The 26,221-nt window shown below is 44.5% G+C and overlaps 1 protein-coding gene across 4 annotated transcripts in view; it reads left to right on the forward strand.

The window, feature by feature from the left end:
• Positions 1 to 26,221, forward strand: part of LOC114879009 (sodium-coupled monocarboxylate transporter 1) — a 150,438-nt gene that overhangs the window by 99,915 nt on the left and 24,302 nt on the right. The window contains exons 1-2 of one of the 4 annotated variants that reach the window (XM_029193462.2): positions 18,240 to 18,469; positions 20,309 to 20,438. The gene's annotated coding sequence lies outside the window, so the exon portion shown is untranslated. The other 3 variants (XM_029193463.2, XM_029193464.2, XM_029193465.2) reach the window with 3 other exon arrangements.

A 26,221-nucleotide genomic window follows, 5' to 3' on the forward strand; every position in this document is an offset into this window, starting at 1 on the left:
GGAAATTACATGCAGCCTTCGACAACTCGGCAATCTTGTAAGCGACCGGGAAACTTTCCGAAGGGTAGAACGACATTACCAACGCAGATTCGTCGTTTGAAGTTCGACGGCAAGTTCTGATCGTTCGGAATCCTCCGAGTTCCGATAAGTTCGCGATCGCGTTTCCTCGATGGATCGCGAGCAGTTTCGAGGATGGAAAGAAAAATCACTCGTGAAAACGTCGCGGAAAATGCGGCTACAAGGCTCGAACATGAGCGAACGTGTAACTGAAAGTAGCGCAGAAGCAATTTCCGACAAAGCGATGAATAATTCAAAATAAAGGGTCGCGAGGAAGAGAGCAGCCCGGTGTTCCTGTATAAAATAATTCAATCGGAATATATTACCGGAGCCTGGGATTAATTCGCGGGAGTAGCGCGCTGGGAAACGTTGCGCGAATGGAATTAACTCGATAACTGGCACTTTCTTTAAAGAGAACAGAAAACTGAAAGTAATGATTGGCCGAACGAGGAACTATCTGGAAGTGTCTATTTCCTGGCTCTGTCTTTTATCTTCCATCGGCTTAGCAAAAGATTCTCTACGACGGCGAGGAGACTATTTTTCATCCCGGTTATCGCAAGCACCCTTTCGTGTCTCTTTGCATTCTATATCCGTAAGGCAGACGTGCTCGATCCTTTTGACGGTGTGTCGTCCACCTCTGCTTTCGTTCTCTCTCCGTCTCTATCTCTTTGGCAAAAGTTTGCCGTTGGTAAGTTCGGGATATTGTCGCAACTCGGTTCATGGCAGGCCTGCCCGCGTCGGGCCCATTCCTGGTATCGGTGGAAACCGTGTACGTGTTTGTATGTATCGGCATTGTTCTCGTCCGGAGGACATGCACCGGGGAAACTAGTTGCGAACTCCTTCGTTACGGCCCTGCAACTCGCACCCCGAGATACGGTACCACCTCGACACCGAATTCGACCGACATTGTCTGTCAACGAAAACGCGACAGAGAATCGTCGCGACGTTTCGATCAGGCTTAACGCGTTGACCAGCCCGGTAGAAATTACCGTATCTGGTTAGACACGCGATAAAATGGATTATTACGTGTACCCGAATACTTTTACCCTCCATAGACGATATATGGTTACGTTCAGTCGACGCGTGTAAATGGTATCTCGAGTCAGATAATATTTGTAGCAAGTTAAATGGCAATCGATAATAGTCCCAGGATACCGATAGAATCTCGAGGGACGTTGAGGTCTGGGTGTTGAGTAAACGTTTGTCGGATTATGTACCCTAACGATAAGGGAAGATAGCGGGTAACCTGGATGTTTGGAGAAGCAACTATAATCCTATCATAAGAGAAATACGTCTTCCCGTCTACGAAAAAGATAAGCTGATCTCGATACCTTCAAAGGATCTCTTTCCTGTGGAGGTATACGCAACTTTTATCGAATGCCGAGTAAATTTTTGCCGCTTCATCCTGCGTGTATCGTAAAAATTGATATACCTTGGCTGTTTTCGAAAGGGTGTATCGACAATGTGACTCGGTTACTATTGTTATTCATTCGCAACAATGTAAAGGGGGAAAATATCGTTTATCTTGGAACGATTCATCGTCGGTATTGACATAATAATTTATTCACGACGCGGTGCGTGGTCGGGAATTTGTTGCGATCGTCAGCCCAGGGCGCTTACGATATCCAAAACGTGCTTACGGCTCGGCAACGTTTCGATATCGTGCTGGATGCAAATGTTACCAGCGGTTCGACAAAGGGAAAACTGTCGGGTAGCAGCGCTTTCCACGCCGAGCGGAATAAGTCGGCTGATAAAGTTACGTTTACCAGGCTCGTGCGGGAGAGTGATTTTTTCAAAGGCGAACAAGTACACGTTATTTATTAACGTGGACGTTGAAAAGAAAAAAAAAAGAATGCAACAAACATCTAGTCCCGACGTGACGATAAATTTTCCTCGTTTATGGACCTTTTTACGGCAACGTCCGCCCTCGAAAAGGGTTCGTTAAAATTAACCAGGAGATTTGCCTTAAAATTAGCTATGCCAGCCGTATCGGGCTGTTAAGCGAACTGCATAAAAACTCTTTACAGAAAGGGTCGACGAACCTACGGAGCCGAGGGTTCGCGTGCAAGGTCGACGACAAAAGGCAGAGCGCACGAACCGCGTTTCCCATTCAAGTGGCTTTTCTACTCGCGGAATTCAGGAGAAGAAAAAACCGCGCGTTTCCATCCGCGAATGCCGACCAATTTCGAGCTCGACGAAGCGACGTTTCAGAAGAATCTTTCGGATCCTCCGTTTGTTTCCGCCAAGCGAAATTGCGAATCGTTAAATCGCGCGCGAGAGGTGGCCCGGTACGACCGTCTTACAACTTGAAACTACCAGCGTCTTTCGGCTGGATTTTATGTAATCCGATTCTGTAACGTTCTAAACCGTTTGTTGGCCGAGTAAAGGGAAGTTGATGGAAGTTCATCGAGCCTTTTCGGGGGATGAGTATCTCTTATCTACATTCGTGACTCTATTAACCCGGACGTTATTGCGCCGCTAGAATGTTTCTGGCCGTGCCGAGGGACGAAGGCAATTCAATTATGCATTTTCGGACTGAGATAGCGTCAAGCTTGAAACTTGCCGAGTCCCTTTGAGTTTAATTCGTTTCGCGCTCGACCTGAGCCTCGGTTTGTCGAATAACTTTCGCCAAGTTACAGCGTCGGATAAATTCGATTCAGATTTACAAACGCGGAGGAAGCTGTTCCTCAAATGCCGACGCGGGTTCGTTTGCGAGCGAACACGGGCTTATCAGAGATTTCTATCGAGGAAAAATTTTCCACGCTCGCAGGAATCGCGCTTGTTAGAATGAACATTATCGAGCGATTACTTGGGGATCGCTTCGCCGGGGCCGTTAAATGGTGAATGACTAATGCCGCGTAATCGTGACATTAGCGGGAAGTGTGACGCACGAGGATGACGTTCGCCGCGTTACGTATTGTCGAGATAACAGCAATAGAGACAATTGATAAGGGAACCGAGACAACGCGTAATCCGCGTCGCGCATCTCCGATAAGAATTCCTTTCCTGTCTCGCTGAATTCTCGATCCGTCTGTCGATCCTCTATCGTTCGGTCGGTTTCCAGCTTCCGGTTCGTTTACCCTCGCGATGCTGTCGTTACCGCATTGTTATCCATAATTCTTCCGGAACGAATTCCTCGATAGAAACGTAGAAACGTATTTGAGGAATATGATTCAGCAACTCGAGAAACTATGCAAAATGGAAGGAAATAAGGAACTCTGTACGCGATAAAGGAACTAGCCATCTTCTGAATACCATCTCATTACCCGGTTGGAGACGAAATTACTTGAGAAACAAGAAGAGTGCTAAGGTCAAAGAGCATTCGCCGTGCCAGTCGATAGCCTGAGCTTGTTTCCAGGTGTAACATTCAAGGAGCATTTCAATTCTGACGCTCAAAGACTTTGTATTCGTTGCTCCTTTTTCGTATTCCGTCAGCGAGTTTTCATTATAACTTTGAATGGTATCCGAAAATTATTAGGAATGTTTCATCGAAAATCGACTAACAAGTAAATATACATGGTGTAATATAGGAAAAACGATGGTGGTTCGTTAATTTCTTATTTGTGGGTGTCCACGGGAACGTAAACGTTGTGGACGACAAACTCTATCGACGGTGCTTTAACCTAACGAATATTTAAAAGCAGACGAAATCACACCTATCGGGTTCGAAACCAATTTCCCGGGTCGAGAGAAATTGACTCGTAATGCGACGCGATCTACGGCAAGGGCTCCCTTAACCTGAAATGGATTAACAGGGACGATCGGTTCCGGATGTACCGCAGGTGCTTGCGGGGAACGAGTTCGCGGAGATGCCCGCAGAGGAAGTTACACTTTACCATTTCAAACGTGGACGTCGTCTCTCCCGTGAGCTAACCATCGTGGGGAAATCGTTGCTCGATTTAAATCGATGTCGCCCCTTGCGGATCAGATTGGTTTACAGCGATCGGTTCAAGATTTGTAGCCACGTTCAACTTTTTGGACGTTCTGGTGACCAACAGGGAGAAACCCCGGTTTCATTGTGCGATTTTCCGAGGCTTTTCTCTCGGGCTTACCCACTCATTGGAATTTCAAACACGCTGGTGTACGAAAATTCTGGCACTGGTGGAACTTTGTGCGGTTATCGCGCTGGAGATAACAGCAGTGGTGATTTGGAAAGTTGGAATTCGAATTAATCTTTCTCTTTTTTTTCTGTGAGAAAGGAGCTGCCAAAATTTTTCCAAATTTCTATATCCCCAGTTCAGGAAATTGATTTTTCACTTTGGTTCTGAAAAGGCACACACCGGGATGGTAGGTTTTTCAATTGTTTTTCTTGGAGTGAAAAATTTTCTCGCTCGCGCCGAGGGTTTTGAACTCTGGCCTGCCCGTTTGGTGAACAAGCATGTTATCCACTCTCCCAAAGAAGCTTTCGCCAGCGATGTTTCAGAGTTATCTACTTATGGAAATTTACTTCTCTAGCTCACCTCTTTCCCGCATTTACGATAAATAACTCCAGCAATAATTTGAAACAATTTAAGAGGCCGACAGCCGCAAAGTAGCTCAAGGGGCGTGTACGGCACGCAACGGCAAGGGAATACCAGTATTCTTGTTCACAGAAGATGCGGGTCGCCGGAAATAATGCTTTAAACCGATAGTATCGTTAAGCTTCCCGCGTTTCCATGAAGTAAGTAGAAGATCCTAGAAAAACTTAGCGTCGGTAAATCGACCACTCTCTTTGCTGGCAAGAAAATTTACACTCCAGAATTTTGCACTCTTTCGATCTTGATCTGGAGAAAAAGGGAATTGCTCGAAAAATTGAAGGTGATAACACATCACCAACGTTTACCCAATTTCTCTGAGCGCAAAGGGTGGCGAACGACGAATCGCCAGACGTGCGAGAGGGTGTAGTCGAGACGCTTTTTAAACGCGACTAGGGCAACTTGGCGGGATAGGGTGCGGATCTGAGGGTGATAGACGAGTATAGTCTAACACGACCCCTTTTCCACGTGTTGCTTACCCCTTGGCCGTCCCAGTGCACTGGCAGAGTGCCGCTAACGAGGACCCCGCCCTTGTGACGTCATATTGTGTCGCGCTTGCGTGTGTATGACCGTGTATGCACGCACAGTTACCAACACGCTGCTGCGTGCACGCTTCGAGGGCTCCCCTACGTCATAGCCTCACACCCTCTACTTGCCTGATTTCTTGCGTCGACTTTTTCCATGACCTTTCTACTTACCGCTCCTCTACTTCTTCCACTACCTTTTATCCGATGCCTGTTTTCTGTTTTCCGTCAACTAGGTGGTTCGGCTATTTCGATTTAGATTTGTTTTTGCAATAAAATCATTTTGATTTTCAATTCAACCCCCTCCTCCCAATATGGTATTTCAAACAACGTTAAGGTAGGGCATTTTTCATCGTCTGTAGCCCCTTCCTCTCGAGAATATTTTGAACTATGCCAAGAAACACCGCAGTAACCCTTATTATCTGGCTCGCTTCGACCCTTCTGCGCCACATACGCTTCGAAACCAACGGCGTTTATTTTACCTTCAACCTTCTGCTCGATTCTTTCTCCAACCTTCGACTACACGTACGAACGAGCAGCCAAGTGTCCGGTAGCGCAGTACCGTCGGGGGTTGAAGGGAAAAAAGGCCACGGGACGAGATGGCGATGCACGTGGATAGGTGAAACGTTAAAGGAGGAGGCAAATGGAGGAGAAAACGAGAAAGCAGGCAGTCGAAGAAAATAAAGAGAATGATCGTGGCAGGGTTGAGGAAGAGAGGAAAAAAAAGAGAAGAGGAGAGAAGGCCAGTTGGTTGGAAAGAAGGGTGTGTAGGGGGTGTATCGACCTCTAGCAGATCCTATCCTAACAGCGAGCGCGACAGGGAGAGTACAAGCATCGTGGCGATGGTGAAACGATGGTAGGGGCGCAATGACGTCATGGATACGCGAAAGAAAGGGAGAAAGGGGTGAGCTGAGAGGGGGTTGAAGTTGGCAGAGTAGGCCGCGCGCACAATACACGCACACTGATACAAACCGCGTGTACCAGCCACGTCGATGGGCTGTGTATCTCGACCATCTGCTGACGTGATTCTCGATCGTGGAATCGATTTACGATCGCGGCCCGTTCTCTCGCCTCCTCTTATCATGGAACACCACCGTGAATCGGAGATCTCTCGATTGCTTTTTGATTAATGAAACACCGGCCTACTTAGAATCCACTGATTTTTTCGTTGGCTAAAGCCGATGACCAACAAATAGGAGTTCAAGGACCCGATTGACACACTCGAAACCATCGTACTTTTGTTCCAAGCGATCGACGATGTTTTGGCAATTAAAATAGAGAAGGATCAAGATCGTCGTTCTCTATAAAATTGGCCGGAAACGTCGGTGGGCAGAGTGCATTATTTTCGATGGGAACCGTCCCAGCGACGAGCGGAATTTCTCTTAACTACCGTCAGAGTCTCGCGTCGTAGTAATTCAATTCTTTCGAGGAAGAAACTTCTCCTGGCGTCGTCTCTGAAATATCACGATTTCGTAGCAGAGTAGTAGACCCTGGTGCTTTCCGGAAATGCAAACTCCGAAGGACGCGTTTCCTTTGTAGAAACGCGTTTCGGTGCCTTTGCATTTAGCCCTCCGAAATTACACGAGACGTGACGCTCAGACGTCCATTCGAAGGGGTAGGAGGGAAAAGAATAGAGAACAGGGGTACGCGTAATGGCACGTTCGCTATTGCGCTCGTTGAAAACGGTCTGGTCGGATCGGCTATAATTAGAGGGCCACTCGTTGCCCGTCTGTTCCGGAACAAACATTCCCTGCGACCGTGCAAATAGACTCGATCAATGCAATTATTGTGGGATTTCTTGGGCGAACTGGCGAATGTTGGTGGTGCAGGACTACTCTTTGATTGGCGATAATTATATTTAACGATCGACCAACTGCAATTATTTGCATAGCGCGTGCAGCGTGATGTTACGCGGTCCTTCCTCTCCGTTGTCTATTAACACTATGAATGCTAAACACGTGGAAAATCCCTTCCACTCGTAATCAAACTCGATACTTATTCTCGAATATAAAACGCGAAATTCGCGCTGTTAATTTACGTCGATGGCTTTGTTTGCGCCGTTTATTTTAGGCCGTTAAATGAAAAATGGAAGAATGCAAATGCGAGCGATTTCGTTGTACGAGTTGAAAATGAAATGTGAAACAGCGGAAACTGGTCGCAATATCGGGCAGACATTTGGCCGGGGGAATAAATGAACGTGTTTCTCGTTGATAAAATTCGTAGATCCGATATTTTATTCCGAGTTGATTTCAGCTTTCTATTAGTACACCCTAGCGGGTAAAACTGAAGGGGGTTTTTAAGTTGAGAACACGCTCGTCCTACGATCTCGCGAGATCGATTCGTCGCGATGACGCACGGAGAGCAGCCGCGTCGTCGTCGGAGCCAGTGCGAAAGGAACTTAGACTCTAGCCTCTCAACCCCTTTAACCACTAGAGCGTTTCCCTATTACCTTCTTCCCGCGACGAGCCGGTTCATTCATGAACTCCTCCAGCCTATCGTTTCCCGATGCTCCTCTAACTGACAATCGCTAAAAACGCGGTCAATAGACTGAACAGTAACCGACGGCAAATTATCTGTTAGAAATGAAACTCGTGTTACGCAGGCAGCTAGGAACTTGCCGATATTTTATGCCGAGAAGATGCTCGCTGACAGCGTGTCTTCGCGGAACGTTTCGCGCCCATTCTTCCTCTTCTGATGGACGCGTTCGCGAATATTCTTGCGCGGGATCGTGGAACGAGCTTTTCGAAAGATCGATTCGGAATCTTTAAGAATCGTTCGTCAGGAAGTGTCGTATCGATCGAAAGATTGCGAGATTGTACGCGATACCGAGCAATCGACTGTCGAAGGTGAGTGACGGATAAGAAATTTCACTCGAGATGAACGCGTCGATCGCGTTTTATTTTCAATGATGTACGATTCCAACCGGATGTTTATGTAAGGAAAGATGGACAGGCGAATTTCATGGATTATGCAAGTGAGTTCTTTAGCAACACGTGCACTCCAGATGAGACGCGTTGTTTACGATTGCAAAATTAGCCACGCCATAACCGATTTCTTTATATTTTTAGCGAGTCGAGGAAACATCTGCAATAATAGTTCGATCAGTTGGAAGGAAATTTATGATGAATAAATTGAAATTTATGTCCACCAGAAGAGCCGTACAAACTTTTTCCGATAGCTAATCAAATATTCAGAAGATTACTGTTATTTTCTGCTGAAACGAAAATAAGGCGAACTATCAGAATGAAATAACACAACATCGATACTGTACATACATTGTGAAGCCCGAATGGGAATCGGTGCTATCTGGCCGTGTAGCGTTTATCGGTGAAACGAATCGTTTATACGCGGCTCGATATCGCCGCGCAAGGAATTGAATTGCTAATTCGAGCAATTATTCTCCTCGTTGTTGACCGTGTAAAATTGAAATTGTCCACGCGTTCTAGCCGTTCGATCGTCGGCCTAGTATGATCGTCTATCGACTCTAGCGCGAAGGAGGGAGGAAAATGGAGGAAAAGTAGGAAGAAACGCGAATAACTTTACAGCAAATGAACTTTCATAAAAATTTTATTGCAACATACAGCCCTTAAAGCTAAGGATTTTTACATCGTCTTATATTTTACGAGATTTTTATGTGATGGCGCTTCATGTTGGCGTGTCGCACTATCGTAGAATGAAAGACCACTCTAAGAAACGATGAGGATAAATACGTTTCACGGTTTCTCGTGCCAACTTCGACGCGTTACCATCGAAAATGAACGCTTCTGTCGTGTACTTCTCGCCTCGTACCATTGAGCTTGAAACGTGCACCAACACTCGCCTGTAAATAGAGAGAACGCGGTTACCTAATTATCCGTAAAGTTTATCCATCGATCATGCTTGCTGAACCATCGTCGACGGTACTCGAGCCGCCTCTCGTCCCGGTTTCCAAATTTAGAAAAAAGAAAATTCTCTTCGACTTCTTCGAAGAACGATATTATTCTATCCTCTCTTTTCTTTTAACATAACTTTCGTGATCGAAAAGATTACGGAAACTTTTCGAATTCTATTTCCAACGGGTCGGGCGAAATCTTTCCGAGCCTTTGAAGCGCAGCCTTTCTTTCGTCCTGAGAAACTTGCGAAAGTTTCGACGAAATTAAAGCCGAATAGAAATAATTTCTTTGTTCCAAAAAGTTTCTCGCCACCCACGTTCGGCCGTTTATCGCCGTTTCGTGTCGACCGATGCACGGGAATATTCAAGATTACCGCGAAGAAACGTTCGTTCGATGGCGTGAAAGTAATTGCTCGAACGGGTTACACTTTCAACAGTGCTAAGAACAATTCCCGACGGGCTTATCTTATCGCGAAAGGGCACGTTCGAGAATTACGATCGAACACTTCCCCGGAACGTTGGATATTCGAAAATTGTAGAAACACGTAGAAGATGCTCGCGATAAAAGAACAATGGAAATTTGAGCATAGTTAGAATATCCAAGAATACGATGTCAAGAGTGTCGTTTACAGAAACTATCGATTTTCCATGCAAGCAAACGAGTATCGATATCAAAGAGGTCTCCGCGGAGACACGAAGACTTTTCGGAAAAATTTTATCCTGTCGCAGAAAAAAGGCATAAAACTTTCAATTCCTGGCGAACCAGATCTCCTAAAGAAAATAATATAAGAGAGGAATAAAAGAATGGTACAAGCTTGACGGCTGAGTGATCCACGTTCTTGATTACCGCGCGTTACGCTCCGCTTCTCAAATCCTAGTCCAATTTCCCTCGGCTTATTCTAGCTGGCAAAAAAATTAAATAACCCTGAAATTTCGTCTGTGCGACATTAAATCTCGATTCCGTGAAATTTCAGTCTTCAAAAATTGTCTAGACGTATAAAGGAGTTCGCCGGAGAGCGATATCAAACGCGACTGTAAAGATAACAAGAAGTTTTGTTGAAAAATATCGTGCAAAAGCGTATGTACATTGTGTATCCGTGTAAATCGTTGGAATTTATTGCGATAATGAATGAACCGTCACGTCGTTCGGTGTCAAACGATGCGCGCACACGTGCATAGACGATGAATGCTGATGTAGCGAGTGCAGGCGAATGCAGAGGGGTTCGTATTCGGGTGAAATGACTGTTCTCACCACGGGGAAATAACTATAATCGAAGTAATTTACCTGGCTCCCCGTTTTGCCGAGTTGTAGCACTTAAATGCCGTATGGAATCAATGGGCGAACCGTGGTCTCGACGGCACCGTCGATATCGCACTCGACTGCAGTTTAATCGTATCGCGCGATTTCATTTATTCGAATGCTTGCTTTTGAACACTGCGCATCATCTTCATAATCGTTAAATTGACAGAGAGGGAAAAAATATATATATATAATACGTTGAATCTTCGAGCGATTTCTCATCGTTCCACGTGGACACGTCCTTTGATGAAGGAACACATGGATGGCACACGGATGTCCGATCAGCATCACCGATGTCCGACACAGACGGTTATTATACGGGCGAACGATCGCGTCGAATCGGTGCCAATTTTCTGTACGGATGCGAATCGAAGCAGCCCCTGTGTTTGGCGCATCGTCGAAGAGGAAGCAGGAAAGTCGCGTGATATTTCGACCATCTAGAGATTGCTGTCTATAAATCAGAGAGAAGAGAATTTCTCTACCCCTTTTCTAAGTTTGGTTCTCGGTATTGTTCAAATAAAATAGAAATAAACGCCAGAACCCCCTAGTAACAGGCCTGCTAGAGCTTCGAAGATTTTAGATGATAATTTTAAAAAGTGAAGCTATGAAGCTACGAAATCTCAAACTCTATGTATCAAAATTTTTGTTCACCATTTACCATCTTCTTACCAACCGTTTAGAGTTAGGCAAAATAGGTGTACAAGTTGAAGTCCATGCAAGTTTGGCGAAGAAGATATATTCGTTCGAAATAATGCGCCATAAATTCGCGGTAAGTTTAATGTAGCATTAGCCGAGGGGGTAAGAGGAGCGTAGTGGCAATAAATCAGCTTTTCGTCCGAGTGTACACGCGCGAAAGGGTGGAACTGGGTCGGCCTGCGTTTCGTCATCGTTAACGTTGTCATTCCCTCTCGCAAGCATCGGGGTCGCTTTCGATGTTCATCGGTAAATCGGAGAAATCCTGCTGCGTCGGAAACAATGAATTTCTGTACGCGTTGCGTTCCGTGCGACTACGTTCAAGAGGTCTATGAATATTCACGAATGCTCGAATCGAACTTCGCAGGGGAAACACCGCGAAGAAACGATTTTACGAGTATCTCTCTCGACCCTGCAGCGAGCTAGTTTACCTTACACGCCGATCCTCCTGTACGCGTCTCGAACTCGAGATTTATTCAGCGGAAGTACTCGTAGCATCGATATTGTATTCCAAAAGTATTGAATTCCCAAAGGGTTACGTATTCAGCCGTATCGCTGTCGCATCGTTTCTCGCGAGCACTTCGCGATTCGAAACGAAATTCTTTAAACTACCACAAGATTATTCGGGTGCGATGAATAGGGCAAAATTATTTTATATTCTATAGAAAATAATTTTACTCTCGTCAAAGCGTTGACCTGGTACATCGTGGAACAGTAATTTCAAACTCGTGGTAAAAATGTTGAAAATCGACTTTTGACCAACTTTTCTCTATGCAAATTTCCCAACGCGGCACGGTCAACATTTTCGTACCACAATGGGAATAACGACATATTTTCCGCGCGACGATACGAACGTTTCTTTTAATCCTGTTTCCGCGCGTGCATACAGACGGCCCGGAAATTACGGTGTAATACTATTTTTGCACGCGTTACGTGTTAATCTTTACCAGGCACAGGGGACCAGTTGCAATAAAGTATCCCCGTTCGTATTGGACTTCTCACTCGTATTCCGTCCCCCTCGTAAATCAACCACGCGGACACTCTGGATTGCTCGTTTGCCCGCGAGCCATCACTCGTCCTTTGCTTTGAAAATGTTGCAATTTTTTTATTTTATTATTTTACTCCGTTCGATTTTGCAATGACCGAGAGATAACCGATTTAGGGCAATCAAGTGCCTTTGGTATAAAAACGTGATTCTGATTTCCTTTACACGGACGATACTTCCATTACAGATTTATCGAATTCTCGTAGCTGTATTTTCTTTTCTCCATTCTCTTTGCTATAATTGTATTAGCGAGTTTCGTTGATACTTTTTCACACCTCTGGACACTTGATTGCCTTGAGTGGCGTGTTGAGAGGGATTGGGAATTGAAAGTACACTTCTCGACAAAGGGACCGCGAGGTAACGCAGTGCTTACGGTGGAACTTTACTGAAAGTAAAAACTTTCAACGATCTTCTTGCAATGAATACGAACAGTCGGATCGAGAGAAGTAGTTAACTGTTCCGGAATAGCAGGCCGAGAGCATCCAGAAGCTATGATCGCTTTTTCTTTGAAACCGAGAGTTTGTAATAGGATTACTCGCTACATCTACACGTTGAAGAGATTCTCTCTCTCTCTCCCTTCCTTGATTCGCGAAGAGACCTCGAAGTGCTACAATTATTACACGGAAACACGGATTAGCGGTCCCTCGACAATGGTGCGCCTAGTTTAACGAACTACTCGAACCGTGGCTCGAAACTTTCTACTTTAGCCAGTAGCAAGGAATCGATTCATAATGCGAGGGAGTTACGATGATGGAAACGTTTGTAATTGATTCGTGATCGAGTTTGTGAAAGGGTTCACGCCCGTACCGAGTTGAGATGAGACGACAAGGAGAGAGAAATTTAAATAAAAGGGAGAATGGACGATGAGAAAATGTGGCTACGGAAATGGCGGTGGGGTGCAGGTGGATAAAGAAAGAATAATGCGAGCGTAAGGAAATGAAAATGAATGGATAAATGAAACCGAGAAGCCTGGTTAACTAGCGGGATGAAGAAAGTTAAGAAGGAGAAAATCTAGACCAGAGAGAATAAGCATCTGTGTATGAGATAATAGGAATGCAAGAAAAAAAGGGGTATAGCGTGAGCAGGCAAGCAGGGGTTAACGGGGTGGTTCTACTGTACCACGTGGCCAGGAGGGTTGTAAATTATGTCCATAACAGAAACCACTTGATACATTTACTGGCACGCTATAGGGTGACCATCTAAGTTTTCGTGTTACCAATTATTGTGCGGAACTGGTTGAATTATGCTAAAACCGCGAACACCGTTTACAAGTAGCGAACAAGAATAGACGCAGTTCTAGTGCAAGCCGGACAATGTCCAGGAAATAACGAAAATTCAGTATTGTCAGTGAATCAGACAATAGTGAAATAATGCAACGCTGTCGGAGAATCGAGTTTTCCGAGATAAAAAAATATGAACAGAATTATGTCACCTGATGTAACTGCGATAAGGAAGATAAAATATTTTTTTTCAAAATACAGTGCATTGTGCAATCTGCTCCGCACGAATCGAAGTAATTATTTAGAAATTAAACTGTTTATAAAATTTAAATTGCAGGATGATTGTATTCGTGTGTTGTCTTCCGGAACTTTATTATCACATTGTGTAACAGCGACTGCACCGAGTGTCTTCTTTCAAGAATATTCATCCGACGGTTAAATAAAAATAGGGAAAAGGGTAAAGAGTTGGTCGTGCTCTAGAATGCTGAGGAATGTCATACAAGGGAAACGTTCCTTTTATGGGACGAGCATGTTTAATCGTAGCTCATTCGACTCAATGTTTTAGAAATTACCGCGGGAACAACGCTCATGCTCTCATTCCATCGAGACGAAATAGCAAACATTAAATTACGGAATCAAGCAACGAACTATAGTGTTGAATAATTGAAATTTTCGACGATCCATAAAATCGGATCGGATCATCCTCCGTGTTGACTTTTGACTTCGTTTCAAGCAAAATATCATTTGCTCCTTCTCTCAACCGACTTCGTTCGCCTCGCAAAGGATTGTTCTGTCTCGAAACAGAAAGGAAGCCGAAACTGGAGCTGCGAAATCAGAGAAAACAGCGCGCCCAATTTCGTCGCGAATGCCTGTGTCTGGCGTGGAGCGTAACACGTACCGAGGACGCGGAGATTCGGCAACGGTAGATGCAATTCCGCTTAAAGCTCGTCCTGATATGCGCGCGGAATGCGTGCCAGGAACTAATCTTCGCTTTCGGTCGGAAACAGCCCGGCTCGGGGACGGTTGAATCGAAAACGATGACAATTGTAGAAGAGACGCCGAAGTTCCACGCGTGAAACACCAGAATTCAGCGGCATGCATGGCCGCGTATGTTTAAATTAAACGTAAATGTAAATGCACACTGAATTTGTGTACACCAGGCTGCGGATTCGCCGGGGAAAGTGCTAGTCCCTTCCCAGAGGCGAGGTTTGTTAACCGAGTATATACCATGAATTCTACGTTGTTTGGACGTAGAACTGTATTTACTACAGTCTTTTGTGTATTCGGTGTAGAATGGTTAAAAAGTAAGCACATCGGACACTCCCAAATCTTGTTTCGCCAAAATTGTGAAAAAGAAACTTGGAAATTCTTGCGTTCGTCAACTTATCTCTTGCACAAATACATGCATCCGGAAAGTCGGCGACGCACGGTGTGAGTGCAGCGTCTTATAGCGATTCCAAGTAAAAGATCCTAACCTAATTTTTCATTAATATTCCACCAACCTCTTCCCAAGATTAAAAGAATCATTTAGTAATTTATAAAAACTCTCGGGGTAGTTTCTTAATTCCTTATTACTTCGTTTACCTTTTTACCTGGATGCAATCCATTAATAAATGAAATATGACCGAGGAACCTGCACACTTTCAAGAAATGCAATTTTCTCGATTTCCGAATAATTCGCTCTACCTCTGAAAGGTCTGAGGAATGAGTCGAGCGAGAAACTTTAAGAAAGAAAGAGCGATTATCTCGGCTGTCTTACCGAATTACAAAGCACACCGTGTAGGTTGTACATTATTCATCGTTCTCGAAGTTCGCGCACCTGTGGGTGACGATATCTAACACGGCTCCCTGTGCGCGTGTTTGATTATGTGAGAGCACAGTGTCTCCTCGGACGTAATTCATCGTAATACGAGTACACAGGCATGTGACAGGTTGACGTCAGGCGAGCATCTTATTGCAGCCGATGTTTTGCTCCGTGTTTGCCTTACGAAAATCCGGAAATCGCGTGAAAAAATAGAAAACAGGAGAGAATGTAAGAGGTACGCTTAGACGGGTTGATTTACAACGGGAGTTTCGGATAACGCGACTTGATCAAATATTATTTAGAATTCCGCGCTGTTCACGTTCGGGTCACGTTTCGACTCGACAAATAACCGACTACCATCGGTAACCGTAGCGCCGTTGTAAATCAAATTCTCGAATTCCGATCCCGAAGAAAAATTGATCGTTTCTAGTACATTTCGAGGTGTTAGAAAATTTCACGACTTTCGAGATCGAGGGATTGACCCGAGGATTCACGTGGCAGTCCGTTGCGATGGTCGTTCAAACAAAGTAGAAGACATTTGTCAAATCTATCGAGTCGATCTCCAGGATCTCCTTTCTATCCTTTTGTTCCCGTGAAACCAACGGGACAAGGTAATTCGGCAAATCTAGGACTCTGGAGTTTCTCTAGAGGGAGTACGGAGTTACCTCGATCGGTAGGAAGATCGGCGACACACGGTGTTTATTGCACCTCCACTTTTCAGTGTCTATTCACTCCATCGCATGGGACTTAGGGATAAACTCATTATTATGTATTAAAATAGTAATTTTCTTGTGAAATCGACAAAACAAGGACATTAGGAAATCGACACCACTGTTCCCTCCAGGTTTAGACATCAAAATAAATTAGATTGGCTTCAAAATAATAGGTGCAAATGCTCTTTAAAGCAAAATGCTCGTATTTTCGTATGTCCGGACACGGAAATCAATTATGCCGCTCAGGTGAATTCACCCGTGGCCAATAGAGCAATAACGGCATGCTCGTGACTCGTTTTCACCCCTTCCAAGATAAATCGCGCTAATAGCTGTTTGTTTACGAGGCAAGCCGTTATCGGTTGCTCGAGGTGAATCACTTGGCGTGTAGTCGTATCGGAAGTCGAGGTCGAACCGGCAGTTCACGCGATTATGTAAGCGAAATGTGCGGAATCAAGCTGTTTGAGGACGCATACGTGACACACGAAGCTTGGTCGCGCTAGGGGATTAGTAGAACGCGATTAACAAAGACTCAACCGGCGCTTGTCGCGAGAGGAGAAAGAAGATTCACGCTTGCGAGTAGCTTACGTTTATCACTGCTCCTCGAATCTCCTGTTCGAGCGTTGGCAATCTTCTTCGATATGTACCTCTGATCGATACCGTATCCCTGCCGCTATTTCTCTAACGCCTCGAATTATTAATCAGCCGGATCAAGCTGGTATTAAATTCTTCGAACAGCTAGGAGGAATCGATTGCGCGAGCTACCGCATCGATTACCGTGCTTGCAGAACATCTATTATCGAAGCGCAACAAACGATACGCGATCCGGTGGCGCGATCCGAGACGTGATCCTGACGAATCGTCCCCACGAGCAAACGCTGTCCTCTCGAGACGCCGAGCGTCGAGCAAACGACCATCGAAAGATCAACCTTCTACGTGGTCTATCGATCCCTCTACCACTTGCCTCTTCCGTGATCGATGATATAATCTCGTAACTGATGGTTACGTGCCGCTTCTATGCGGAAAAAGTAAGGCAAAAATTACGGTTTCCTCGTAAGAATGATTGCTTAATTAACCCTCGGACCAAATTTTCATTTAATTTTGTACTTCGTGTCATTTTTATTTTCTAAATTTTACAAAATCGTATATTTGACTTTAAGTTAACATTCTTCTATACATTTTGTAAGTTTGGGCCACGACAACACTTATAGATTCTCCAATTTTGTCAACCCCTTTAATATTGGATTACATCAAGTAACTTAACGGTTCCATGCCGTTTATTCTTGATTATTAATTTAAGAACCGCTAATTCGTTCGGTCTGTAAGGTCGTCTCGACGATCGATCGTCCCTGACGAAGATATAAATGTTTAAAAGCAATCTCCTCGATTTCCGTGCGTCGTTTTTAGGTGCGATTGGGTTCGCGTTAAAAATAGGGAACGAAAGTAGCGAACAACTAACGCGGGCACCGTAATAAAGCTTGATTGACAAAGTTTATAAAAGACGACCGACTGCGGGTACCCGGTGAAAGACAAACGTGACTTTTCGTTCCTGAATCCTCGAACTTTCTCGCTTTCTAAAGGTACGTCGCAGCGAATCGAATAAAGATGAAGACAGACATTGTAACGAATTCAGTACACTCGTTAATTTCGTTCGGTTTTCGCCTTTGTAACGGTCGCGTGTCCGCCTGAAAATTTCTGACAAAGCCAGGCGGTCCCAAAAATTCGGTACGCTCGTTTGGACCTTTAACGAACACCCTTTTGCAATTCAGTCTCGCGTTAATGCAACGAGGGGTCATGAATAAAATCAGCAAGAATCACGTTAGGACGAAACATCATAATACCGTTCGTGTTTCTTCTTTCAACTTTACTCTGCTAACTGTAGCAATTGTGGCTATTCACGAGCACGTTAGACACAGGTGTGTTTTACATTTGACACGTGATCTCGTTTGTTTCGTTTTGTATGTTGCTCCATCGTTGCGCAATGCCGGTGTTTATTACCGACGATAATTCGCCTGCACAGTTTTAACAATTTCTTCTAGTACTCGAGCCAGTTAATCGCTCGCGTTTCCCTAATCAACTAGCTCGACTATCGGTCGTTAACCAGAAACCTGCATTCTCGTGCGGAGTCAAGCGAGCGATATCAAAGCGTATACCTGTACCCTTGAACGAGCCAGGTTATCCTCGGTAATCGGTCAAGAACCGAGTCTCGTTACGTGTCGATTTGTTAACACAACTGCGTCCCGATGTGACGGCTGGTTGCTTGGTAAAATAGCCTCCTCGTTCGAGGGAATGCTCGACAAAGGAAGGAATGAAACGTTACTTAAAGGCTTTATATTTATAACTTTTCGCGAGAGAAACAATATGCACGCTTCGAGCATGCGGTCGCGGTGGTCGGTGCCAATTGTATTGCACCGTCTGTGTGCCAGACTGTCAGCCGTTCGTAACGCTAACGCAGCTCTGAGTTTCTGCTTTTTAAATATACCAGCCGAACTCTCTCGGCTTCCCAGTATTACGTTGTCCACTGACCACGGCGCACGTCTTTCGATCCGCAGCGATCGGTTCGATTTTGTATTTTTGCCAAGATATCGAGTGTTATCGCGCCTCGTCGATCCGTTCGATGCGTTCACTGCTCGATTCTCACGACTCTTTGTCTCTGTGACTCATCGTTCTTTATTTAATCGTCGACGTTGTTGATCGTTCGTCACTGATCGAGCACTCGTTTCTTTTGTTGGTACGTAACATTTTGTTTACTTAGATTACATTTGACCTACGTGCTTTCGAGTTGAAAGCGTTTCGACGGATAAATAACACATGTGCCGAGGATTTTCGGGTTAATCAAGTGGTGCTACCGTTCGACTGTCGCAGTAGAACCAGACGCGAATGGTAAGACATAAGGAAACTTGAATTGTTAGTAGAATTGGCCGCTTGTAAATCTTCCCTTCTCGTTGCATATGTTAATTACACAATAATAGAAAATTTCAGGCGCCAGTTTACCAATGACTCACGTGCCAATCGACGTGTTTACTCGGCGGGAAAATAGTTTAGAGATGATGATGCAACTGCATTGATTTAGAATCGAGCTTTACTAGCAAGCTTCCACATTTTTCCATCGTGCCGTATTTGACCGTCTAGAGAGCAGCTGCGAAAACATTTGAAGGCTAGAAACATGCTTGACGTTTCACTGGCTCGTAAATTCGCGTGCCAAGTATTAAAGTTGACGGAAAAGCACGAGCTTTGATAATAAAATCACGGTTTCTAGAGTCGGTGGGCGCCTTGAATGTAATAGTGACGCGATCACGGCGGATTAAAAGATTTATCGTTTGATAAATTGGATTTGCCAGATACGTTGTTTGACAGTTTAACCCCCATGCCCTGTTCCGGCACACGTAATCCGAATTACATATTCTTACACGGCGGATCCCGTGTATCGTGAATCGGGGATACGGGAGGATAAAAAGAACCGTGCATCGTTGGGTTAATTGATCTAAAGCATTAAGTGAAATTTCAAATGGAAGTTAAAGTCGCAGGTTTCATTCGGAGGAACGAATTGTTACGTAAAAGACGCGGCAAACGATTGTTTCCACAAGCGTCGAATAATCGAACTCTCGATTTTGTTCGACGGAAACACACTCCTTTCGAACACTTTCAAAGAAGAAACAAGACACGGTCTCGCAACGCTGGTCTTTTCGTTCGATAGAGCAACGGAAACAGCGCAACGATGGCCATTAGCCTAATGGAAATCGGCTCACGGCGATTTCAAGTGAGAGTTGTTGGCGCGATCCGACGCGACGCGACGCTCGAACATTTTCGCGACGAGCCGCGAGCATCTCGCTATTTATCGCGGCGAGCTGATTTCCCGACGGCAAATGGATCGCGGCATGGAAATAGGATTTTTCCACGAGGAACCCAAGCCACCTGAGCGGGTAAAAGGTTCTTTGTTGGCTGTGAAAATAACCCGCGCCAGCGACTAAAAGCGTTTCCCGATAAATACGCTTCCGCGTTTCCGGAGCCGGCTCTCCGCGCCGCTTAAGGATTGTCCAGACTTACAATCGTCCGTAGACACTCGTCGAACCAGCAATTTATGCAGACTGACCGTAGACGGTGTCTATCAAGTCTGGACGAGCCTTTAACTTTGCTTCCCGACTTGCTAATTGAGATTCGATCGGGCTAACGAACCAGTCTGCAGCGTGCGTCTCGGTGAATTAATGAGGACGGGTCCAGTTTCTTCCTCCTCTTCTATCGACCTCCTACTTCTGTATCTTTCTTTTTGTTTATTTTCATTTTTTCTAATCTTCTTCCTTAGTGGACCACTTGTCTCCTCTTCGTTCACCTCATTTTCTTATTTTCGTTTCTTGTTCTCCCGACCTCGTGCACTCAGAATTCGACGCTGAAAATCTAGGAGAAAGTATGGAGCTCGGCTAGGCTTCAACTTCGCGAAGGTCACAGTTCACCTTAGGAAACGTTCTCGATCGCATCGGGCACGCTGTTCAGAGAAATTTGTGAATTTTGAAGAAAACGAACTAATTGTGTTACTTGGTGAATCGAAGTTTGTTCTGTTTCTTTTGCGCAGAAATCCTGAGATCGTTGGGGAACATTTAATTATCCTGGGAGAATTTTCAAATTGGACGAACAGTGCTCGGGAATGAGAAGATCGAATGTAAGGAGGTATTGGTGAACAAGGAATAAGAGAATCACGGACGGTAAGTTTCTATTTAATGCTTATTTTCGTACGATCCGGACTTTCCATTATTAATTAAGTTATTAAATAAATTGTAAACAGCTATTTTTCATCTATGACGAGCGTATCAACTTACGCTTTCGAAACTGTCGTTCTTCTTATTTAGAAAGTTTTCCAACTACAGCTGTTGGTCCCCTTAGTTATTAAATGATCCCCGTATATTAAATTTCAGAAGTGCTTTAATTAGTTGCTGAAAGCCACGGATAATTTTCAACTACCCGCAATAATTACTCTTTAATCTCTCGTTTGATCGATAATTAATTTCGGTAATTAACGTTGCGCAACTTCTCTCGAACGTTTTTGTAGCCGTTGAGAAACAGAAGGAAAGATGCGATCGCGCGATCCTTTTCATTTTATAATTTTTGCAAGTTTTCACTTAGAGAGGCTAAAGTCGCGTTCACGGGGAAACTCTACCTTCGACGCGGCTTAGTTCGTCCGGCTATTTCTGAGCACGCGTTACGTACCTAGCACGCGTGCGGATCGCTCGATTCCTCGGGATGAAACGCGCGAACCCACGGATCTCATTATACTCGCAGATTCGTTCGATTGGTAGACACGAATACCAGGAGGAAACGCTCGGATATTAGCCATTAGCATCGAGAACGCGATCGGTCGACCCAATTTCAGGCCACTCCACGGATTATTCCTGTCGCGTGATTTTCTATCGTCGAACGCCACTGAAACGCCATGGAAATGGGCACGGTGCTTTAGGAAAATTTTCCGCACCAACGGTGATTCGTTCACGCCGACGCGACGTTTCCATTCAGATTAGGCAACTAGGAGAAAAGTGGAAACGAAAAACGAGTAGAAAGATGATGTTCCCTGGGAAATGGTATTAATTTCACCGTCTATAATCTTGCTACAACTCTGGTACATATTTATTCAATGTTTTTTTAATGGATTTACATGCACCTTGCAAATTACAATCATTTCATTTCTTGCAAATCCTTGCAAATATCACCACACGGAATACGCAACGGACTGAAATACACGGCCCTTACCTGTTATCCGCATTGCCCTTCCCTTATCTAATTATCCGTACATCGCTTGATCTCACCTTTGACGTTCCCGAAATTACACACCTTGACATATTAGTGCAGTCCCCGTATCCACGGCAGATAGGATCCATAAATTGATGGTTAACGTTCCGAGATGCCTGTTCAAATTGAATCCTAAATGGTGAATCAATCGGACCTACATTCCTTCCGCTAGCTAAATTTTCATCTCTATAGAATGCAATTAAGAAGCGACTAATTTTAACCGAATCGTGACGAACTCCGTCGCTAAACTTTGCATCGTCTGCTTCTCTGAATCGCGACCCCCGCGTTCTAACACGCTTACAACAGGTTCCAGAAGCGTGAAATCACCTGGCAGCGAGAGTCCTCGGTCGAGACCTGTTTCTTTGCCCGGCGAACGGGAAGCATGGAAGATCGAGAGAGGCAGGCGTAAGCGAATGGCACATTCTCGAGTTCGAGTTCAAGATCGTCGCCAAACGGGCCGGCTAGTCTGCGTGCCGAGTGTAAAAATAGTCTCGATATAACACTCGTTCGAGAAATAGAGGCAAGACTTTCAGAGTGTCTTTCAGTCAGTCACTTGTTTACCTGTCTGCTCGGACGTTTCACCTGTCTGCGAACTCGTTTCTGGAGGAACGAACTTTGTGTCAGTGCGTTGGGAACCGGGTCCCGTGGGACGAATTCTACATTATCTGTTTTGCCTGCGAGTTAGCCAAGGGACGTCACGGATACTGTTCAAGGTAGATCCGTAAACGGCGCTCGTTTGATCGTTGGGGTGCGTCGCTGTTATATTCGTTTCCGTTCGGGGATGACACGAATTTATGGGGCTCGTTTCGCGAAGACGGTAAGTCGGGATTTGGGTAAACGAGCGCAGATTGTCCCGGGGAAGGGTAGAAAGGAATGGAAAATTTGAATCGAAATTCTTATCGCGATCTCGTCCGTGATGATTACTGTTTCGGGGGTGGATTGTGATCGTACGTTATTTCAGAATGTTTGGATTAAGGTGCCTTCCCTATTTCGATTTGATGTTCAGAACAGATTTCAGATCATTTATTCTAGATAAACTTATGCGACGACACTTCCTCTCGAGTGATATTATAAAATTAATCTAAATATGTGAAACACTCTATAGATAAGTGTATCGAATTGGCAAATAAAATCTTAGCCAAGTCTTCGCCTTCTGGAAGTAAAGTAGCTGTTTTCTGCTAGCCTGCTGCTTCCACCCTTGTCCGAAAAGTTTTCGTAATAATCGTCTATAAAAAGAGAGGCAACGAGCATCTGATGCCATCAAAAAGTCCCTAATGCACGGCTGGAGGAACCCTGTTACCCTGCAGACTCTTCCACTCCTATCTCTCCCATTTCTTTTTCACCACCCCTTTCGTCCGTTTCTTTTCGCGAGGGGAACAAAGATGACAGGGTTTTCTTTCGTCGACCCTACGTGCCAGGGCAGATTCGCATTGCAAAAATTCCTACCCCCGTGCAGCGTTTTGCGCTTGCAATTTCGCCAATGCAACCTCGGATTTTCGTGTCACCTTTTTCTTTGAACAACGCGCGGGTTTAACATTTTCCTTTTGACGCCGGCTCGTCGCTTTTGTCGTTGGAAAAATGGACAAAAATCTTCTCGAAGGGAAACGAATTTAGCGAATTAAACGTTCGTGGAAGTTGTGGTAGCGCTGTAAAGATTCACCCAACATATCTGAACAGAATCTCTTCTCGAAACGAGACAATTTTCTTTCCATTAACCTTGGACGATTAATCATTCGAAAGTCGGATCTTGGTAGTTACTTAATTCGCATTTAGTCGCGTTTCCTGTTCCTTGGAAACCCGGCCATCGTACTTCCGGGCCTTCGTCAAAGCGTCTTCTCAACCCCTTAATTGAGACTCGACGAGAAAGTCCGCTCGCCTTCTTATCCGACGCGAAAAAGGTCGCGTCAACTTTTGCAAGGAACTTGTTTATTTAAAATATAGTAAGCACCGGCTTCTTTAAAGGCTCGCCTTGTTTATCGTTTAGGAAGAGTAACGACGATTTTCACGAGTCTTGTGTACGGCATGCTTTTCGCGACTGGAAAAGTGTAAAAAACACTTTTGTTTCTGACAACATCTCGGTACACGTTTCCTAACAACCATTCAACTGCTCGAAATAATTGGAGGGCCAGCTACTTGGATGTTTCGCGCGAACCTTCTCAAATTTGTAACTACAATTTTTAAGTAAAAAACAAGGTACCGGGTGGACGAGTTGGCAAATCGTATATTTGTTTCAGTGCAAAGCAGAGAACTGGAGGATGTTGTAAACTTTTCTCGTCGGTGATGTTCGGCAAACAAAAAAAAAGGAACGATTGCCGTCCGGGTGGAGGGTAAACGGGTCAACAAAACCTCGCGTTTGAAACGTAGCTAGCGAGCGATTCACAAAGCAGAAACAACGCTAGCCAACCGGATAGGAAGGGTTTACAGACAAATATTTGCGCTTGTAACGGGATATCGAAATCGCAAGTCGAGCGTACGTGCCGCGATTCACGGATTCCCTCGATTCGCGGCGAACAAAGGAAATTACAGACACTGTTAACTTCTTCCTTCGTTGACCATCCTCCTCTCTTTCCCATTCGATTCGAATAGTTCAAATGAATCGAAGGACTTTGATTATACTTATTTATTCGTTAACTTATATCTCAGGATAATGGAGAAGTTTGTAATTCTCAATTAAAAATAAAACGCTATCAATCGGACGTTTGAAAAGATAATGAAAAAGGTTAATGCAGTCCGATAAGGAAGAAGAATTCCGAGCACTCGGTTTATATTCGAAACCTGATAGATATGAAACGAAAGTGGAATCTCCGTTTTATAGAACGGCTCTTCGCATTTCCACCGTCGGGAATTTGTTTTAGTTCAACTTAATTAAACTTCTTAATGGTATTCTAAGTCCGTCGACGTTTGAAACTTTCATTAAATTCACGTCCACCTTTGTTTGCGCAATTAAACGTCTTTATCCGAGGAAGAAGATCCAGGGTAACCTTATTCGAAGCAGAACCGTTGTTGTTTCTCAGAGTTTCGAAAAGGGCGTTTTATCTCGAGACTATATGCAAACATACCATTTCCTTGTTGATCCGATCAGTTCGCGTCTGTATCTCGAGCACGATACATCGTAACCGCTCATTCATCACTCGACCCGGCGTTATTTTTAACTGACCGTACATCCGTTTGCGTAACAAACTGTTTATCGTTACGATTATTTACACACGACCAGGCGTATTCTGAAAGACGCGAACAATCGAGACATCTTCGACTCGTGGATAGTGCAAACACCGTTGCACCTGTTTATTCAACTGCGTGTCGCCTCGAATCGAAGTTCACGCGTGAACGATCGCTTTCAGAGACATCGAAGAATCGTGCAAAAATAGATGCGTCTTCAATTTATCAAAAGGAATCAATATTCTTGGAGCAAATTGAAAGGACACCGAGGAAATAGAATATATTCTAACGTGAAAATTAGAATTCGCGTAACTTCAGTGTCATCGAGATGAAAATTTGTTTGATTTGTAGAAAAGTACACTGTCGTATCGCGATTGGGCAATTCTAGTCCGAATCGATCACCGTTGTGTTCAATATCTGGGATTTTCTTCGAATCGAAGTATTTGTATTCCATAGGAAAATATGATTTAAGTCCCGAAGTTTTCATCAATTTCTTTCTATATTTCACACGATTGATCTTTGAAATCGGATTAGAATGACCCGTGAAGGAATTGAAACGAGTGTTAAGTGTATTTAGCAACTCCTTTATTTTGTCAACGATGTTTCGGTCCAATTAAGCAGCGAAGTTTTTGCATTCGCCAGCTTAGAGAACCATCTCGAGTTACCCCGGTTCGAAGACAAATGCCGCAATTTCATCGAGCACACGGTTGCTAGCTCCCAGTTCGACGATCCATCAACGAGACTGAAAGCGGTGAGAATCGATGGCCGCGCGGAGAGAAGCGGATTCCGAGCGTCGTATCCTTTCTTCGTTGCCAGCTTCCGTTTATTCCACGAACGCGAAATTTATATGTTCCTTCGATCGATCCATCTCGCGAAATGTAAATTTCGCTCTTGACGAACGCTCGCGAGAAGGAAACAAGAAACTGAGATAGCCGCTTTACATCCGGACAGAAAACTAGCAATTACACGGTTAACAAAACACGCGACCGGCGTGTTTCATCGCGTGTTGCGCAATCCGCTCCTCCTCTGTATTCTTCGCCGTTCGAGCGATTAGAACACCATTAGTTTCTCACCTGTACATCGTCTTCGTCGAACAGACAACATTTCCTCTGATTTCTCTGAGATTTCTTTCACGTACTCCGATATATTGCTCATTTTTCGGCCGGGAAAGCACACTAACGATGTTATCGGAATTTACCTCTAAATGGAACGCTTTCAATTAACGTTAAATACTTTAATTATTGCCGAATCGAGGTCGTTCATTTCCGCTCTAGCAACTATAATATCGAATGTATCTCAAATGGACGCGTTCACCAAATAAACGCGCCTAGTTTAAAATTAAATGGACGAAATTATGACGTCGACGTTAAATATTTATCCACTCGGACAGTTGAAATTGAAATTTCAAACTTTGATATTAATTCAGGGAATCGTGAACTTTCGAATATCAGAAATCGTTTCATGATACCAATGAAAAAAATTCTGATACCGAAAGAAGCAACGAGCGGCTCGAGAGAAACGCGACATTCGAACGGAACGGAACGAA

This window comes from Osmia bicornis, chromosome 9, assembly GCF_907164935.1.
Source record: "Osmia bicornis bicornis chromosome 9, iOsmBic2.1, whole genome shotgun sequence".
NCBI lineage: Eukaryota > Metazoa > Arthropoda > Insecta > Hymenoptera > Megachilidae > Osmia > Osmia bicornis.